Source organism: Hippopotamus amphibius, chromosome 7, assembly GCF_030028045.1.
Source record: "Hippopotamus amphibius kiboko isolate mHipAmp2 chromosome 7, mHipAmp2.hap2, whole genome shotgun sequence".
Taxonomy (NCBI): domain Eukaryota; kingdom Metazoa; phylum Chordata; class Mammalia; order Artiodactyla; family Hippopotamidae; genus Hippopotamus; species Hippopotamus amphibius.
Window position 1 is genome coordinate 58,802,133 of NC_080192.1, and position 18,876 is coordinate 58,821,008.

Consider the following 18,876-nt stretch of genomic DNA (forward strand, 5'->3'; position numbering starts at 1 on the left):
GGCTGACCTGAGCTGGAAGGTGCAGGGCAGGGAGCCAGACTATGTTAACCTGAAAGGGGAGTCTGGAATACTGAGGATGAACAAGGTAGGATGGGAGTCTCCACTTGGATTTCCCAGAGATCTCTCCAGCCCAATGTGTCTGAAGTTCATCACCCCACATACCTACTTCCTATTTCCCCACAGTGTTCACAATATCCTGAGACTCTCCATCACTCATGCTTACACTTGGGAGTCATCTTGCACCCCTCCTCTCCCTTGCCCTGAAAATTCTACCTCATTTAATTCTTTTGTTCCCATTATTACTCACCTAACTTAGGAGTTCTTCCCTTTTCTTCTTCCCATACCCCAAGATTATATACTGGTGCCAGACTGAGCATTCAGAAACAATGTTCTAATAATGCCACTCCTCTGTTCTAAAATCATCACCTGCGGACTACAATTCAAGTGTGAGCCTGTAAATCAAGGCCCTTCGTAGGTTCTTCCCGACCTACCTTTCCAACACAGCCAAAGTCCAAGCAAATGGAATCACGTTCTTCTTCATATACTTCCCACCCTCTACCTCTGGTTTTGCTCTGCTGAATGCACTTCTCTATATTAATGCATTTCTGAGTCCTACCCACCCTTCAAGATCCAGATCACATCACCTCCTGCAAGAACGTTCTCTGATTCTCCCCTCCATATATAAGTGCTCCCTCTTTTGCAGCCCTGTAACCCTGTGTGCCAATCTTTTGCATATGGTAAAAGTATGTGTTTTCTATATTTTTGCATGAAGCTATAAGTTCTATGAAATTAGGGACCTTACATCAGATTCTCCTTCATAAAGGAAGTGTTGGGAGACCCAAGAACATAGAATTTGGCCAGCTTGTAAGAAATGTAAAGGGGTTTGGGGGAATAACATCCTAAAGGAAATCTGGCAGAGTCATGGTGTGACTTTAACTATCACTCCAGGATAATTAAAGGCATTTGAGAGTCATCAGCTGAAGTAAGAAAACAGATGAGGCAATAATGAGAAAGAACACCGAAGGTAGCGGGAAAAGTTCATGGCTGAACCCTGAGAAAACCATCTTGCCGGTGTTTGATGGAGAAAGAAGAAACTGTCATGGAGACTGGCAGGAAGCAGTCAAACAGCATCACAACACTCAAACCACAACAGGAAGGAAAAGAATTTCAGCCCTCACGGTCAGCCAACCAGCACATGCTTGAATAATTCTAACCAAATGCTGTGTGATTTTCTCTCTAGAATTACAAGTAGGACAGAACAAGAAGGCAGACTTCTGGATCCTTAATCCAGGCCATTAAAAAAGGTGACCCACTTGCCATTGTATTCCCAGCCAGTGTTGCTCAAGCAAAGGCTCCAGTCTGCCACTAGTGGGGCTTCCTGGGCCCAGTACACCTGAGACATCTGCAAATGTGGATAACGCACAAAAATCATGCCTCGCCGAGGAACATGCAAACAGGAACAAGAAGTGTTGCTGGTCATCTGATTCTTTTCCATTCTGGCCTCCCAGTCCCAAGCTGACTTCTAGGTCCATTATAATTATTAAAACCAGAGCATAAGTACAGGGACACTGAGGAAATCAGAAGAGTGGATCAAAAACAAGGTGGAGTCTGAAAACCCAGGGAAGTCCCTCAGCAAGCTGGAGAAAAGGGAAATTCTAGGTAGGGGACCTGTATGGATTCTTGAGAAGGTGGGCAGCTTCCCCTGAGCCCTTCCAGATGTCTCCCCTCTGGAGGACCTACTCTGTACCAACTCAGTTCAACACAGCACAGACAAACTCCTGAGCACCCGGGAGGCGCACAGCCGTGAGCTGGCAGACATCCACCTGAGGCTAACAGAGAGGCCCTCTCATGTCAGCTCTGCAGCTTCCTTGAACCCACCATTATCTTGCACATACTCCAACACACTTGAGTTCAACCTATTTGTTTCAAGGCTTCTACAAATGTTTGATTCAAATTACGTTTTTTAAAATAGTTTTTAGGCTATAAACAGATATATTCAGTGTGTGATAGACCAAATGTGAACAATCACAGGATAAAGGTTCTCCTGCCAAAAAAGTGAATATGTTTGAACACATTAGATACGTCATTAATTAGGAAAGCTGTAGTTCTGAAAATGTCTTTAAACGATTCAGATTCATACAAGTCTTCTCATGCTATAAAACTGAACAAGCAAGGTGTTGCGGCACAGTGGTTAAGAATTCGCCTGCCAATGCAGGGAACACAGGTTCAAGTTCTGGTCCAGGAAGATCCCACATGGTGAGAAGCAACTAAGCCCCTGCACCACAACTACTGAGCCTGCGCTCTAGACCCCATAAGCCACAACTACTGAGCCCACAAGCCACAACTACTGAAGCCCGCATGCCTAGAGCCCATGTTTCACAAGAGAAGCCACTGCAATGAGAAGCCCACACAATGCAAAGAAGAGTAGCCCCTGCTTGCCACAACTAGAGAAAGCTCACATGCAGCAACAAAGACCCAATGCAGTCAATAAATAAATAAATAAATAAATAAATATTCAAAAAAATTTTTTTTAATTTTTCAAGTTTAAAATTTTTTAAACTTTTTTAAATTAAACACTGAACAAGCAAGTACACTATCACCACCCTGGCTCAAGTGTGCCGTGTTCAATTAAATGTCAGGCAGGACTCAGGGATACCCACTGAGTGCATGCTCACATAAAGATGTAACAGTAAACTGTACAGTACTAAGTGACCACAGTACCTGTTGCACTGCGGTATTATTGGTAGCTTTAGTGCTTGTTTTATTCTTAGAGTGCTTCAAAGGCTTTTATAAATCCAAATAAGACCAACTCAGCAATGTAGAACCAAAGTGTCAGTGATGAAAATGACAACTGAAGTTTGGCCTCAACATGCCAAATTAAATATTTTTTGCTGTGTTAAAGGCTTTAAGTGATTACTAAAGAGAAACAGGCACTGAAGTTTCTCACAATAGTTTTAATAACATAATTAACATCTCATAATGGCACAGTATGTTTGGGGGAAGTATTTTCTGTCAAAGGAAGACAAAAATTGGTTGAAGAACCTGTTCATCTATTCCTTTCAATTAGATCCCTTATAATTAAATAATACAAACAGTATTACATAGTATTAATAAGTCAACATTAAAACCAAACTTTTCTATATTCTTATTTCAAGTTTCTGGATCATTTTAATCAGAATAACCTGAATCTGCGAGGTATCTGTTTAAAAGTGCTATCACTTTGAATGTCTGGCTGTCATAATTTTCTCAAGGCTGTAAAGCCAATGCAAAATACAGGGAAGCATTAAGAGTGAGGAGGCTATGAGGCATTGTTTTCGTTAGTTAACTATATGTTATAAACTAGAATTATCAAATAAAATAATTATATATATACAATAAAATTTTGGTTTCTTCTCTTTTACTCACTGACATTCCATTATAAGATTTCATTTGAAGAGTATTAATGCTAAAAAAAAAATCTGAAAATCACTGTGTTCTTCAATACATAGGAGAAACCCAATATATTAAGCAGGAAGGAGTTAAAGAAGCAGGTCTTTTTTATTAGAAAGGCAGAAGCAAGATAAGAGTTAATGTGCTTCAAGCATAGCCCAGGTATATAAACTTGGGGCTCAAGAAAATACTTGTTGAAAGAATCAATGTAGCAGGAATGATATGTCCCTTACTTCTAGAATTGGGAGAGGTGGAAACTTTAGAAATGGAGAAACAGGGAAGACCATGGAAAAAGTTTTGCTTTTCCTATGAGAACCATCTTCCTGCAGGCAAGTAAGTAGGGCTTCTTTGTGTGAAACAGGACAGACCAAAGAGATGGTGGTCAATGGGTAGCCAAATGTATCCACTGACCATAAGGGCCAGCATAGCTGAGGTGTCAGCATATTGGAAAGAATGGCATGAGCTACTGCTCTGGACATGTGGTAGGAAAACAGTGGTGACTAGACATGATTTTGAGGGAAGGAAGCCAAAGGAAAAATGCAGCCTGGAAAGCAGAAGCAAAGCCTAGTCTAGGAATCATTCAATGATTCATTCATTCACTTGTTTATTGATAAATCACCTATTAACACAGGAATGATGCTAGTAATGGAGTTATGAAGACAAACAAGCCTTGGTCAGTGTCTCTTTGGGGGAAAGTAGTACTGTTTCCAAAGGGAAGTACAGGGAGTGAAGAGAGGATGGTAGGGGGGCATAGTCAGCTCCCTGGAAGAGGAAACCCCAGAGATGAGTCTCAAAGAAGAAACAGGAGTTAGTCAACTACATAATGGCTGAGGATGGGGGAGGGGAACATATTAAACAGACACAGCATTCACATAGAAAGACCAGATTTGAGATGGAAACCTATATAGTTGGGGAAAAGCTGGTGGATCAAAGTGGATGAAGCACAAAGTGAAAGGAAAGGAACAGCAAACAGATGAAGCTGTTGAAGTGACTTGGGACGCTCCCATCAGCACTAGGGAGACAAGGAAGACACTATGCTGGGGACAGCACAGTGCTCAGAATCTGCACACACACCTCCCTCTTCAGTCGTTTCACGCTGTTTGCCTGTGTAGCCTCCAATGAGAACTCCAAGAGCAGAAATTGTCTTGTTCACCTTTTTCATCCTCACATCCTCGAAGCTCAGCACAGTACCTGGGATGCAATAGGAACTCAGCAGTTACTGTTATATGAACACTCACTGCTAAATAAATGAACAAAGTTCAAATAAGAAAAGGAGAGGCTGGAAGGACAAATGCAGTGAGTTTGGCCTAGAGAACACTAGCAAGTGCAAAGGCTGAGAAACCGTCTGAAATATAATGAACTAGGAGTAAATAGAAACAGAATCCCTATGTTCTAAGCAGCATATAAAGGATGTGAACAGAAAAATGACCACAGATGAAGATACCTTAGAGTCGACCCACCCAGTCACCCTGGTATGAGGAAGGAGTCCTGAACTCTCCCTGAGAAAGGGCAGTGTTATAGGTGGAATGGTGTCCCTCAAAAAAGATATAGTGAAGTCTCAGAATGTGACCTTATTTGGAAGTAGGATCTTTACAGGTTTAACCAAGTTAAAATGAGGTCATTAGAGTGGGCCCTTCCATATGAGCAGTGTCCTTATAAAACGGGGAAATTTAGATGCAGACATACACAGAGGGAAGACAATGTGAAGAGACACAGGGAGAAAACAAAAATGCCTAAAGCTACCAGAAGCCAGGGCAGAAACCTGGCAGAGACACGTCCCTAATACCTTCAGAGGGAGCATGGCCCTGCTGACACCGTTTCTGGCCTCCCTGACTGTGAGACAGTAGATTTCTGTGGTCACAGGCCATCAGGTTTGCAGCACTTTGTCATGGCAGCCCTACGAAACTAACACCGGCTGGTGGTCAACACAGATCCACAAGTGTGGCAGGCCCTGGTGTTTGTCTCCAACACGTGCTCCTCCTTACCTGCTGCTGCAAGAGCCCCACCTTGTGTGTCCATTCTCCGTGGCCCAAGGTATGGGCCATGCAATGGATTCACTTCAGTCATGGAGGCCTCTCTGCCATTCCGTGTACCACACGATCCAACACTGTCCAACAGGTCTCACTGCTGCTGTATCCACGATATAATTTAGTTGATCTTGGACATTAATAATCTATATAATGCACCCAGCATAGTGTCTTGTGACCAACAGGCAGCCTCCCAGGATATGCACATGATTCTGAGTCACAAGTACAGAATGTCTACAATTTTTTTTTCTTCACTGGAAGAATCAGTCCACTGAGCATTAAAGAAACAACCAGACATGTTCCCATCAAATTGGTTATGTCATCCTGTCATTTTTAGCTTGGAGCATGTCACATGCCATTTCTCTTCACGGTCCCTCCTTCTTAGTTCCCCTGAATTAAAGCAGTGGCTCATAAGTGGCCTCCCTGCCTCCATTCTTTCCCCATGCTCCAGTCCAATCTCCAGTGAGCCCCTAGAGTTATCATTCTAGAACAGGGATTGGTAAATTCACAGATAAGTCAAGCCCACTGCCTGTTTGTGTCAATAAAATTTTATTGCAACAGAGCCATGCTCATTTGTTTACATATCATCTATAACTGCTTTCGCACTATACTGGCAAAGCTGAGTAGCTACAGCAGAAACTGGATGGCCTGCAAAGCTTAAAATATTTACTATCTGGGCCTTTACAGAAAAAGTTTGCTGCAGCCTTGGTAACTTGTTCTAGAACACTCCCCTCGGTAACTCATCACTCCCTCCAGTGACTTGCTTCGAAGATAAAGTCTAAGCTGGGACTTCCCTGGTGGCACAGTGGTTAAGAATCCGCCTGCCAGTGCAAGGGACGTGGGTTCGAGCCCTGGTCCAGGAAGATCCCACGTGCCACGGAGCAACTAAGCCCATGTGCCAAAACGACTGAGCCCTTGTGCCACAACTACTGAAACCCACGCGCCTAGAGCCCATGCTCTGCAACAAGAGAAGCCACTGCAATGAGAAGCTTGCACACTGCAACCAAGAGTAGCCCCCACTCGTTGCAACTAGAGAAAGCCTGCGTGCAGCAATGAAGACCCAATGCAGCCAATAAATAAATAAATAATAAATAAATAAATAAAAAGGTAAAGTCTCAGCTGTGTTAGTTTGGCTCTTACCAATCTTTCCTGGCTCATCTCTCACTACTCCCCTACTTACAGCCTAAACTCCTTGCTGAATGAGGGTCCTATAAACACACCAGGTTCTCTTCACCTAGAACAACACTACTCCCTTTACACATTAGAGAAAAAAAAAACCTTCTACCTATTCTTCAAGATTCTTCTTAAATATCCCTTCCTTTATGAAGCCTTCTAGAATTGCCCCCTCAGCCCTTTTCAAGGGTCAGGGACTCCTTCCTTGGAAACAGTATCCCACCAATAAATGGTATGTCATACACAGTAGATACGGGTGTGCATACCTGTCTTCTTCACCAGACACCCCCAAGCTAAACTGTCTCCTCTCCTTCCCTCCTGGAGCACCCTGTTCTTTTCTGACACAGCACTTACCATAGTTTGTAACCATATATTTCTTTGTGCATTTATTCCTTTAATGTCTGTCCCCTAGTAACAGTGAGCTCCAAGAAGACAGGAGCTAGGACTGCTGCATTCATACCATACCACCGTCACATATCCTGGAGCCAGCCACAGAGTAATTCAGTCTGTTCAATGAACAAACGACTGGATGAATGAAAGGAAAAAGAGAGAGAGAGAGATTTTACTAATAAACCAAATACAAATGAAATAATGTAAGGAATCATAGCTGTTACTTTCTTTTTTTTTTTTTTAAGAACTTTTATTGAGATACAGTTAACAGACAATAAACTGCATATATTTAGTGTACAATTTGGTATTTTTTTCTTAGTAATGTATATATGGCAATCCCAATCTCCCGATTCATCCCCCACCCCACGCTCCCCGCTTTCCCCACTTGGTGTCCATATGTTTGTTCTCTACATCTGTGTCTCTATTTCTGCCTTGCACAGCTGTTACTTTCTGAGCACGCCAGATATTGCCCCTCAGACCCTCTGGCACTGCCATGGTCCAGAAGACTGGACAGGTATAAGCACCACTAATAGCTTTGATGTGGATATTTGGCGCAGGTATACAGCCCTATTCACTCGTGCTTGGAATCTGTGTGGAACGTTCACATAGCTCTTTCCATGAGAGCAAATTCAGACCCCATGAAACTGGAATAAAGCCACATGTAAGTTTATACCACTGAGTGCACATTTTCACTGAACCATACAGTATCCCGACCATGCCCTTCTGGAGAAGGATATCTTCTACTCCTTGTCTACTCAGGAAAGGTGGGCAAGACTACTGAAACTTCTTCCCCCTGTCCATAAGGAAGTGTCCTGTCTGTGCATCACACCCACACCCAGCCAACGGCTCCCTACACCATGCCCGCACCCAGACAGGGACCTGGGCGGGAAGGGTTAAGGAGGGAGTTAGGTTGGAATGATCCTTCCTTGACTCATAGAGAGGGAATCTTCAAGCCTTAAGATGTGACTCTTGAAAGTTGTACTGTTCATTTTTCCTAATAACTGAAGCTCAAGATCGAGCAAATAATTCAGCTGAGCTGCTGCTTCGTGTGGGGGGGAAAAAATACCCCAAGGCCATTTCCTGTGTGGCCTTTCTGATCCTGGACAGTGTCTCTTCGCAAGAGAGCCTCATCCATGAAGGCCTGCTGTGGAGATGTGTGTGCATTTCCCTGAGGTGTTTCCAAGAAGAGCAAAGACACCATTTCAACAAAGGCAAATGTATGAAGTTGGAAGCAAAACCCTATTTCTAGCCTGCGGCCTCAGGGACATCAGTTCCATGAATGGAGGCAAAGCTGAATTTCTTGTTTAAGTCAAGCTTTTAACCCTCTATGGCATCTACCTCTGGTCTGAACAACAAAATAATCCTATGTATTAAAACACAGAGATTGTCTTTGGATCTAGATAAACACTTCTCAGAGCTTGTTGGACCTGTCCTTTAAGTTTGGTAACAAAGCATCCATAAGGAAACGTCAGTCTTTCCCATTATTAAGAACTTAAATGGGGCTTCCCTGGTGGTGCAGTGGTTAAGAATCCACCTGCCAATGCAGGGGACACAGGTTCAAACCCTGGGTCGGGGAAGATCCCACATGCCGTGGAACAACTAAGCCTGTGCACCACAACTACTGAGCCTGTTCTCTAGAGCCTGTGAGCCACAACTATTGAGCCCATGTGCCGCAACTACTGAAGCCCATGCACCTAGAGACTGTGCTCTGCAACAAGAGAAGCCACCGCAATGAGAAGCCCATGCACCACAACGAAGAGTAGCCCCCATTCTCTGCAACTACAGAAAGCCCATGTGCAGCAATGAAGACCCAATGCAGCCAATAAATACATTAATTAATTTAAAAAAAACTTAAATGGCAGCAGCCAAATCATCTACAAATCATCTAGATTCATTTTAAGCATAGGATTGTCGCCCCAGCAAACCACCTTATAAAATATGTCTTCCATTTCCTATAAAATCCAGGCAACTCTCTGTTTCCTTCTATAGATTTATCTTAATCTCCAATCACCTTTCCCTCTGTTCACAGGATCACATTGTCACATGTCCAGTTCAAAATCAGTGTCCCCTCCCTTCCTCCCACCCCCTGTGCTCTGAGTCACTTTCCTTCCTCTCCAGGCTTTCTGCCACCCATCATTCTCACTACTCTGGTGTCTACAGACCACACAGCAACTCTGAGTGCATAACAGGGAGCCCTAAGACATTGTGCTCTCTCACAGAATATTTCAAAGATAAATTCAGTAGATGATGTACTGTACATAAATTTGATATGGTCTGGATTTAACAATGTGGTGATGATTCACCATCGGGCACTATGAAAGAAATTTTCTCTACTCCACCTAACAAAAGCTGAGGATCTGAAACATGCTATCAGGGGCTTATTTAGTGAGTCCTAACCTTCAACATGGCAGCTGTCCAGAACATGGGGAGAAATATTAAAAATCTGTATAAAAAAGAAAAGTGAACATAGAGATACTTTTCCCAGTGTCCATAGTGCGTTTGTGGCCACTCCGTGGGGCCTCCTCTGGCTCTGTCCCTCCCCATATATACTGACAGGTCTTTTCCATCTCTAAAACGTTCCCTCTACCTAATACCTCTAATTACCATCTTCCCTCTCTTGTCACTTTTACAGCCAAGCTTCTGGAAAGAATTGCCTATGCTTGGTTTCTCTAGCTCCTCACCTCACATTTGTTCCTCAACCCACCTCATCTATCAAATTCCCCTCACTGAGGCATCAATAACTTTCTTGTTCCCAAATCCATGGATATTTCTTCTCTTGGTGGATTTGCAGATAATTTAATGCTATTGATTCCTCCCTCCTGGAAACTCTCCTATACTCTAGTCTTCCATTTCCTCCTCTTTTCTGCCCAGTTCCTACTCCTGTTGCCTTCACTAGAGCCTCTCCTTCCCCTTCCTCAGAGGTCAGTGTTGCACCCTAGGCCCCCACTCTCAGAGACAGCCTGGCAAAGACATTAACAGCACAGGCCCCCAATCCTGACTGCCTTGGCTAAAATCCTAGGTCCAATACTTATGGTTGTGTGACCTTGGGCAAGTTTCTTGCTATCCCGTGTCTCAGTTTATTCATTTGTAAAGTAGGTATACTAACAGTCTTCTCTGGCAATGGTTATTCAGGGCATTAACACACATAAAGTATTTAGAGCACACAGTATACACTTAGTAAGCACTGACCATTATAATTCCTCTTCGCGTGCTCTATGCTCTCCTTGAACACCATGACTTCTTTACCTCTTGTGAGAAGTTTGCCCTTGCATCTTCTTTAAGACTTCTCTCATGGATGCCAAATCTATTAAACCCTTTGCCCACTAGACATGTCTCTCTGGCTGTCCCTAAAATGCTTCAAATTCAGTTTGTCTGAAACTGAGCCCACCAACTTTTCCTGCAAATGCTTCTCCTCACCCATAACCCCTCCCAACGAGTAGCTCCACTACCCTTACTCTTGGTTGCCCAGGCCAAAATCCCACTCAGTCCTAGACGCCTGCCCCTGGCCCAAACTCCACTCACAATCAGTCACCAAATTGTGTCGACTTTATTGCCAAAATATTTCTTGAGTCTGTGCCCAATTCTCCACTCCTATTACCCGTGTCTTAGATAGAGCCTCATTTTTTTCACCTGGATAAGTAACAATAATTTAAAAATAATATTCACTGGGGAGGAATGAATTGGGAGATTGGGATTGCCATATATACATTACTAAAAAGAAAAACAATCAAATTGTACACTTTAAAATAAATTTAAAAAAATAATAATAATAATATTCACCACTATTTTCACATGCCAATTATGGATCAATTACTGCAGCAGACACTTCACAAACTTCACTGTCCAGTCTCGACAGTCATCTATCCATGAAGGAAGAGATCATCCACCCCTGTTTTAGATGAGAAAGACAGAAGCTCAGAGGCACTTAATAAATAGCCTAAATTACACAAAGATGTTGTGGGGGGCTGGTTTATATACTGAAGTTGGTCTGACTCCAAACTCCAGGCCTTTTCTACTCTCTAAACTGCAATGGTGGGGCTTCCCTGGTGATGCAGTGGTTAAGAATCCACCTGCCAAAAAAAAAAAAAAAAAAAAAAAGAATCCACCTGCCAATGCAGGGGACATGGGTTCAAGCCCTGGCCCAGGAGGATCGCACATACCGTGGAGCAACTAAGCCTGTGCACCACAACTACTGAGCTCTATAGGCTGCGAGCCACAACTATTGAGCCCAAGTGCCATAGCTACTGAAACCCACATGCCTAGAGCCTGCACTCCGCAACAGGAGAAGCCACCGCAACGAGAAGCCCGCACACCACAATGAAGAGCAGCCCTGCTCCCTGTAACTAGAGAAAGCCCGTGCTCAGTAACGAAGACCCAACACAGCCAATAAATAAATAAATAAATAAATAAATAAATAAATTTATTCTAAAAATTAAAATAAAATAAAAATAAATAAATAAACTGCAGTGGTGTCCTAACATGGTCTTCATGCCACCTGTCTTATTCCTCTTCAACATCTATTGCCAGAGGGGTCTATTTTTACAATGAAACTCTGACCTAGTCTCTCCTCTGTGATATCCTGTAGTAGCTCCCTAGTACCTTCAGAATAAAATTCAAATTCTTTAGCAAGGCTTTCCCTGGTGCGCCACTTCGCGCATTTAGAGATACACCTTCCTTCTCTCCAACCACACCTACCTCTCCTCCCTTCTCGGAGCACACTCACCTGGCCATGCTGTATTTCTCTCCAGTCCCTCCGCCTTTCTCATCAGCCTATGTGCCTCCAGCTCAGCCTCCTAGATGCTCTTGGGCCCACGTGCTGTCCAAGCTGAGTTTAGGTGTTCCTCCTCTGGACACTGCAGCACTCTGCATTGCCTCTAGCACTGAATTTTAGAGTGCTGCAACAATCACTGATTGAGCACCTACAATATGCAAGAATTCGTGGTGAGCTCTAGTGACTTAGGAATCAATAAGACATGCCTTGCTTTCAGAGAACTTACTTTAATGAGAGAGATGAGCAGCAAAATGCCTCACTACTATCTTTGATTCCCCTGTCTGCACACTAGATTTCAGAGGTCTTTGGGCAGGAAGAGTTCACCTTCCTTGTTCATCTCTGTGTCCCCAGAGCTTAGAACTATGCCTGGCACGTAAGAGTGTCAGTAAACAATGCCTGGCACGTAAGGGTGTCAGTAAACACTCACAGCTTGCGCTAAGGAGACAAACCAAGGCCACCAAGGTATCTCTGTGAGCACACAAGGCCATCTACAGACACACTCTTCACTTTCATGTGTGTCTTTTCCAGACTCTAATATGACCAAGTCATTGTTTTCTGTATTTTAATGAGGTCCTCAAAGTACACTCCAGCAAGGAAAGAAACTATAGTATCAGAGGTTGTTCAGCCAAGTGGAACACAGGATAGGCACTTCAGGAAAGAATTGCATGTGTGTTCCAATAAGAGGCCCTTCAGTCCCTTCTCCTGGGCTGCTGGGGCCTGTCTTGCTGAGATGAGCGAGTGAAAGGACAAGTCAGGTTGTTCTTTGTGTAGGTCCTTAGGGTAAGACAGGTTTAGGCAGCCCTTCTGATCGGGGGTCCCTATGTAGAAACAGAACCCCCTGAAGTCAGTTCCCTCCTGCTACTGACCATCTGCATGACACAGGCAAGAGGGGAAAGGCTTAAATTACAGCAGGTTTTTTGTAAAAAGACTTCTTTTCTTCAAAAGTTTACTTTACTTCTCTGCTGAGCAGAATTTCTGCCTCTTCTCACCTAGGAGGACAAAGTGCAAGACTTCTAGGTGATCAAAGCGGGGGCAAGAGGGGGAAGAGAGGTGCTGATCCCCAGAGCAGAGAGCTTCTAACTGCTTCTAAGATCTAACAAGGCAAGGCCTCAGGCATCAGGCAGAGGAGAGGGAAAGGGGAAAAACATGGAGGAAAAAGCCATTCACACCTGGACCACAGCCACCCACACACCTGTACTTTCTTTTTTGAAAACCAGATTTTCTAAAAGTGTCTTTGATGATAATATGACCATGCCAACACTGACTGGAGCAATGGTGGAGGGCTAGAGTGCGGGGGCCTGGATCTGACCCCAGGTCTGCCTTTAAGCTAAGGGTGGGATCCTGATTCCTCCTCTAATACTAACCTCAGAAGACAGTTGTGAGGATCAATGCAATAAAGGCATACAAAATCCTTAACATGGGTTCCGGCACCTACCCCAAGTACTCCTATTGTAACTGACTACTGGGAACCACCTATGGGACCACTTTCCATGGAGGAAGGATGTTCCTCAAAAGAGACCTCTCTTCCCTGTGCCTCCATTCCCTGATCCCTGGCTGGATGGAGTCTTCCTCTGCATGTGCTGTGCTAGTTTTCTTGTCTATCCCCCCATTCAGGCCATAAGCATCTTGAAGGGCAAGATGTGACCTTCATGCTAGGGCATTCATTCACTAATTTATCACTTACTAAGTGTCTCCTACATGCCAGGGGAGGTCACTAAGTGATAAATAAATTAAGGAAGTCTGGGAATGACCTATAGAACACCTATATCAACTGTCCAATCAACAAGCATATGTACCTGTGGTGAGCTTTGGCAAAAAGGCTTTGGGATAAAAGAAGAGGACTGCAACTACGAACATGATTTCCAGGAAATGTATCAGTCATGACAGTCGGTCTGCTAGGTCACGTGCTTGATTTTATGTAAAACAGACCCTCTCCCCCTCCTTTCTTCCTCCCTAAGTCCAGAGAAACTTAGCAATTACTTACAATTCATACAGACTTCTGGCTGCTCTAAAGGTAATGTTCAAAAGCCCAGACGTGGGAGCAGCCATTCACATAGCTCATCAGCCAGGGCTTTGAAAAAAAAAAAAATCAAAACAAAACCACCACCCACAACCACTGAGCACACTTTGTGACTGTGGCTTCTTTGTTTACTGGACAGAGTGTCCCTTCCCCAGCCCCTGGGCTCTGATTCCACTGCCCCAGGAGGAAACAGGAGGCAGAGCCACCATTCAAAGAGCTCAGCACATCTGAGCCCACTCCATTGTCTCCCAACATACAGAAACAAATTCCTGGGCTGCTGGAAAGTCAGACCCATCTCCCAGGCCCATCTCTAGTCCGCCAATCACCATACACCTGTGCAACTGCCAGGCCCTTCTGTGGCTCTATACCACATACACACAGTTTCCTGTCTGTCACACCCACAATTACCAACCAGTCCCCCAAACCCAGAAAGCTTCTACTTCTCCATTAAGACCCAGCTCAAGGATTCTCTTCTCCCTGAAGCCTTTCCTGACTTCCTTAGCAGAGATAGTGGCTGGTTCCTTTGAGCTCCCAGTTCTCTGCTCAGATCTCTTTTATTCCACTTAACACACTTTGATGACCTGTTTGTGTATCTATCACACATTATGAACTACGACCTTGACAACAAGGAGCATGTGTTCCTCATGTTTGTCTCTCTGTCACCCAGCACAGAGCTATTTACCCCACCTAGATTCCAAACTCCCCCTAATTCCTCAAGATCGCGTCACCGGTATAGTCTAGTCTAGTCTAGACTGAATTCCCCCTATTAAAAAACAAAACAAAACAGGATTTCACATAGAGTCAAATAATGGAGGTACGTTTCACAGAACACAGCCCAAGACCTCAGCAGGGTGAGGTGTCTCTCCTTAGAACCAGACACACAAACAGAAACCAGCTTCGTTAAGAATCTACCTGCTGGTCAGTTAAGAGGCAGCCAAGCCGTGACATCAGAGGCCTGAAAACCTAGTGCTGGGCCTGACATTCCCCTCCTGGGTTAATCTTCTGCATCAGGCCTTAAACACTTCAGTGAAAATGCAACTGATGCCCCAAAAATCTTGAGTCAGACTTTTACTCTAGTCATTAGCATCCTAGGGGAATCTGTGTCTCAGATCAGCCATCCGGTGACCAAGGAGAGGGGACCATGCCAGAGGCAGTAGGAGTCTGCTATCTGAAGGGGAAAGGAAGTGCTACAGGGGGTCTGAGTGGTCTCTGTTGTGTCGATGGACTGGGAGGTTCTCACGCTGCTCCATCCTCAAAAGCAGCCTTACTAGAGTATTTCTGTGACCACCTAACAAAACCTCAAGGCCTTGCACACCCCAGGTAACCTCATTCCAAGAAACTTTGGGGGATAACCTGCCAAAACAATTAAACTCCGGGGGATCACAGGTGTGAGTCAGCTGTAGAAGAAGCCAGAGTACACAAATGTGCAGGTACTTGTGTAAAGCAGTCTGGCCTAAACAGCAAGTGGCCAATGGACTAGCAAGGAAGGAGTTCAGCTTTCAAAGGCAGAGCTGCACTCAGAGAAAAAGATACCAAGTTAGTGAAGCGATCAGCTGTAACCTAGATCCAGTGTCACACGTAACTCAGATAGAGGGTCAGTGACTGGTTCCAAACCTGGTTCTCCAAAACTCCATATGAGTCATTAAATTCTCTTAACAAGTGTTACCTTTAATATGTAACACCTGGAGAGAAAGCACATTCTGCATCATCAAGTGTAAGGTAGGAGACCCGCCTGGTACCATTCGTCCATCCATCCCACATTTGTTGATTGAGTTAACCCAGTGTTTATGTGCCAGGTGCACACTGCAAAGAGCACAGGCTTAGAAAGGACAAAGCTGGAGTCAGGTAGCTCCAGACCCCTCGCCTGCACCTCTCACCTCAAGGCAGGCATGTGGATTCCAAGGGCCCATCCCCAAAGAGTTAATGGTGTTCTAACCCCGACCTGGCACACATAAAGCTCTATCTAGCATCAAGTTCATTGGTGCTGACCTAGAACTGTGACACGAGACTGACCCAATGTCCTGTCCCTCTGAGACTGAGTTAGGGGCAAGAAGGAGAGGAAAGGAAAAGGAATTGTAAAAATAATGGCACAGTCTTAGATCACAAGTGTGGTGCAGGTGAAAAACCCAAAGTACTTTGGCTCTTATCGATGTACACAACAAATTCCAGCTCAAGTTTACAGAGCACTTACTATATGTGCAACACTGGTTTAGCACTTTGCCTGCACAGTGTGAAGAGTGTGTGTTTTGCAGTCCAGATGTCTGTGTGAATCCTGGCCTACCACTCATTAGCTGTGTGACTTTGGGCAAACTACTTAGCCTCTCTGTGCCTCCACTTCTTTACCTAGAAAATAGGGTAATACCAGTAGTAACTTAATAAGGTCCTCATAAAAATTAAATGAATAAAAATATAAAATGCTAAAACTGAGCCACATCCTGGCACAGAGTGGGACCTCAGTACTAAGATGAACAAGTATTATCCCATTAGTTAATCACACTCCTCTGCTGAGAAGGCAGACTATTTCTTCCTATTTTGTTAATAAGGCTTTGAGAGACTGAGTTAATGTGCTCAAGGTCACAGAGTTAAGCAGCAGAACTAGGAAGCTTCACCACCAGCATGAGGACAGCAAGTACACAGAGACCAGTCAGGGAGTGAACAAGAGATCTCTATGCAGAACAGTAAACACTACAAGAGACACACTGAAAGAAAAAGCAGGGGAGGAGGGCTGGGGCTGGGGGAGGAGGGAGGGACAGAACCAAACCATCTGCAGGATCTGAATGATACTTCACCCAGCAGGGGACTTGAGCTCTAGTCTCAAAGAATAATGAGGAATTTGCCAGCCATGGAGGTAGAAAAGCATTCCAAAAAGTCAAGACCTAGAATACCAGAAGAACAGTGAGTGGGGTGGAATGGAAAGTGCACCCAGGAAGTGTCATAGGTGAGGCTGGGAAGGTAAGTTGAGGCCACTGTGCACAGGCATGTAGACCAATGTCTAAAGTTACATTTTATTCTGTAAGACAGTGATTCTCAAACTGTAATATGCACAGGACCTACCTGTGGTGCTTGTAAAACATGCAGATTCCCACCCCTTCTGTTGAGGGGGGGTGGGGGGGGGGGTGGGCAACACTTACATGTTAACAGCCAAAAATGTTTCCAGACATTGCCAGATGCCACTTGGGAGGCAATGAGCAGAGCCACTGCCTTAAATTCTCCCATCCCGACTTTACAGATGAGGAAATCCAGTCCCAAAAAACTACAGAAAGGCCTCACCCAGGTTCAAACGCCGGTGGGCTCACTCCAACTCTGGGTTAGCCAACAACCTAACTGCCTTTTGGGGAGAGAGATTCAAGCCAGCCTTCTGGGGAAGAATCACATATTTGGTAACAGACTGGGTGACGGATAGAGGATGAAAGGGTGAAGTTCTAAGGTGAAACTTTAGTGCTTGCCGCTGAATTGTGAGGATACCAGGTACTAAATAAATCATTCAGATTTGAATAGAATCAAGATGTATTGGCTCAAAATGGAAAAAGCCTGGTCCCCGCGGAATGCTGCAGCGGTAGGTGTTGGGATTCTGCTCTGAATGGATAGAGGAACTCTCTGTAGCACTGGATGTGGGATGTGTGGTACAAACCAGCTGATTCCCAAATCCTGGCTGGGCCCCTTCCCAGCTACGTGGCCTTAACCTCCGTGCATCTCATTTTGCCCCTTTGTAAAACAGGAATAGGAGTCCCTACTCAGAGGCTTGATGTGAGAACTTAGGCAGTTAATAAGAGCAAAACGGCAAACCAGCATGAAGTGGTTTCCTCGCCTCTCCTTCCAAGTCAGCCTCATTACCTCCAGGCCCCAAGTGCGTCCCATACCCAGTGCTCCTCCCCACCCTCACCCCAATCCTTGGGAACCCCAGTCAGAGGTGCAAGAAGCTGACTGCGCCCCCCTTCACGAGCAGAGCGTCCTCCTGAGGATTTAGGGGGCGGCAACGACATCTTCACTCCCCACCCGCTTTGATTTCGGGGTCCTGGGGGTCGCCGAAAGCACAAGGCCACCTGAGTGCCTCGAAAGGAGCGGGTAAATAAGATTAAGGAGAGCCATGAACATTTCGGACAGATCCGCAGCCGGCAGGCCCGGGTCAAGGCCAGCCACTGTCGCGGGCCACACGCTCAGCCCCTGGTCCCAGAGGCGGAGGAGAGGGGCGCTGAGATGAGGAAGGGCTCGCTCTCCGAAGCCAGGCGGCTGCATAAGCAAGGCGCAGGGAGTTGTTGGATCCAGAAAAAGAACCGTGGGGGGAGGACGAGGAGCAACAGGAAAGTCAGTGGAAGAGAGAGAGAAAGCAAGCGCTGGGAAGCAAAGTTCCCTGGTGGACCCAGGAGGCAACACCTGGCAGGAGGTCAGGAACAAAGCCGCGGCTTCGGTCGGGTCAGAAGTGCTCTGGGTGTCTCAGAAAAAGGAGTGTTCCGGGCAAACCAGGGCCCGCTGGGGATGCCACGCGCCCCTAACGCCCTGTGCGCGCGCTCACCAGCGCCGCTTACCTTCGCCAGAGCCACCGACGCGCACTTCCGGGGTCCTGGCTCAGGGTGCGGGAGCCCGAGCCCGGGGACCGGGAGCCGAGCACTAAGGAGAGGACGCAACAAAGCTGTGGCCAGGGCTTGGGCCGCGCTGGCGCCTCGGAAAGAAATCCCAGTGGAGACACGCCGGGGCAGGCGCGGGGCACTGGCCGCGGGGTCCCGGCCTCGGCGCTCCCGAGCAGCCGTGGTGAGCCCCGCAGACGCTGGAGGAGCGCGACCCAGTGGAAGGAAAAGGTTGTCTCATTTCCTTCGGTCTTCCCCTCCACTCCACCCACTCTGCTCCGGACCTGCCCGCCCTCCCCCCGCCCCCTTCCCCAAGCCAGCGGCCCATGTGGGCGCTGGAAAAACATGAAAACTGAATGGCTGTGGCATGCGGCGCCTCCCTCCGCGTAAAGTTAGTTCAAGCTCCGGAACTCCGGCCTCCCCCGCGCCTTTCTAACAGCCCCCAGGGCCCTGGAAGGCTCTCCATAATCTGTCTCCACCCTGTCCCGGAGCTCTTCCCTT

At 45.8% G+C, this 18,876-nt stretch overlaps 1 protein-coding gene across 14 annotated transcripts in view; it reads right to left on the reverse strand.

Annotated features, from left to right (window-relative positions):
- EVA1A (eva-1 homolog A, regulator of programmed cell death) overlaps positions 1 to 18,631 on the reverse strand; it is a 73,587-nt gene extending 54,956 nt beyond the window's left edge. For 2 of the 14 annotated variants that reach the window (XM_057742923.1, XM_057742908.1), the window contains exons 1-4: positions 18,337 to 18,631; positions 11,743 to 11,938; positions 10,800 to 10,908; positions 5,415 to 7,154 (exon numbers count right to left, since the gene is read on the reverse strand). The gene's annotated coding sequence lies outside the window, so the exon portion shown is untranslated. Of the gene's footprint in view, positions 1 to 4,503; positions 4,621 to 5,414; positions 7,155 to 10,799; positions 10,909 to 11,742; positions 11,939 to 13,774; positions 13,862 to 18,184; positions 18,206 to 18,336 lie in introns of those variants that run through there. The other 12 variants (XM_057742909.1, XM_057742911.1, XM_057742910.1 and 9 more) reach the window with 12 other exon arrangements.
- Positions 18,632 to 18,876: the final 245 nt, after the last annotated feature.